This window comes from Trichechus manatus, unplaced genomic scaffold (assembly GCF_000243295.1).
Source record: "Trichechus manatus latirostris isolate Lorelei unplaced genomic scaffold, TriManLat1.0 scaffold00107, whole genome shotgun sequence".
NCBI classification, from domain to species: Eukaryota; Metazoa; Chordata; class Mammalia; order Sirenia; family Trichechidae; genus Trichechus; species Trichechus manatus.
Window position 1 is genome coordinate 8,889,907 of NW_004444043.1, and position 1,796 is coordinate 8,891,702.

Here is a 1,796-nt window from a genome sequence, read left to right on the forward strand (position 1 = left end):
TCTGAAAGGAGATTATGAGTGAGGGAACCTGTAGCCCTGACCTACTCTATTAAACCATCACCCGTCTGTCAGTTTGTTGTGCTGTGGTGGCTTGCATGCTGCTATGATGCTAGAAGCTATGCCACCTGTATTTCAAATACTGGTAGGTCACTAGTGGTGGACAGGTTTCATCAGAGCTTCCAGACTAAGACTAGGAAGAAAGGCATGGTGATCTACTTCTGAAAATTAACCAGTGAAAACCCTACAGATTACAACAGATTATTGTCCATTATAGTGCTGAAAGATAAGCCCTCTTATTTGGAAGACACTCAAAATACACAGTGGCCACAGCAATGGACTCAAGCATACCAACGATCTTGAAGATGGTGCAGAACCAGGCAATACGTCATTTTGTTGTATGTAAGTAGGAGCAACTACTTACATACAAAAGCAACTAATAACAATAACAACAATAACTCTATCAGAGGCCAAAGACACCTATCAAAACTAACAACCGTGCATAACTAAATAGACTCAGGCCCCTTCACCATGATAATAAGAATAGTAATGCTTTCTTACCGTGTAATACCAAAAAAAAAAAAAAAAAAACCTATTGCCGTCGAGTCAATTGCGACTCACAGCGACCCTATAGGACGGAGTAGAACTGACATATGGGGTTTCCAAGGAGTGGCTGGTGGATTCGAACTGCTGACCTCCTGGTTAGCAGCGAACCTCTTAACATAGTAATGCTTATTTACTGTGTGCTGAGCAGTTGACATATATTATTTCATACACAAACCCTATGAAGTGGGTATTACCATTCCTATTTTCCAGATGAGGAATCTGAGAACCAGAGAGGATAGGTAGATAGCAGCTTTAGCTCACATAGCTAGTAAATTACAGATCTGAGGTTTGTCTTGAAGTCACCCCAAATCCATTCCTCTATTGATTTTATCCTTGAATCTGTTTCTCTCAGTCACCACTACCAACACCATAGAAAAGCTACCATGACTTCTTTTCAGTAATACTGAACTAGCCACTCTTACTCCATTCAATCCATTCTCCACGCTACAGCCTATTGCATACAGTCATGGAAGTAATGTTACCTTTACTTGTTAGATTGTTTGTTTTAGTCGGATACGTGTACCCTGACCTTTCAGAACTGCATCTCATTGACTCTTTACAATATCCAATAGATTAGATATTGTCATCCCTATTTTTTTTTCAGATGCCTTGATAGAAGGATTAAAAATAAAATAAATTAGAAAATGTAGTATAACTTTGATATTCTTAGGGAAGTATGGGTTCTTCAAAAATTATACAAATCACCATCCATTATAGAAAGTTATAAGAGCTAATCAGTCCGTAGAAGTTTCTTTTAAGATATTATGTATTGCACTTTATACAAATAAATGCTTTAGTTAAATGACCTAGAAGGGCCATAGGGACAGGAAGAAGATAGAAGTAATGATGAGATAAAGACAGGACCACAGATCAAGGCAAATCTTCTGAAATCAGGAAACAGAAGTTTAGAGAGAAAGAAAGTCTTAGGGAGGAAAAGAAAACACATAATTACATTTAATATATTATGCTTAATATAATATAGTATATAATATATAATACACAAGGAAAAAATATGAACCCATTTGCCCAAATTAAAAGGTGATTATAAATATAAGGCATTAATGGGAGTCATGATTTGGCACTGGAATACTTCTAAATAGCAGGGTCAAAATGAAATCCTTCGGGTAAAATACACTGGAAGCTTGAAAAATGGTAGAATGATGATTGAAATATATTGGCTTTTAGAGGAAATA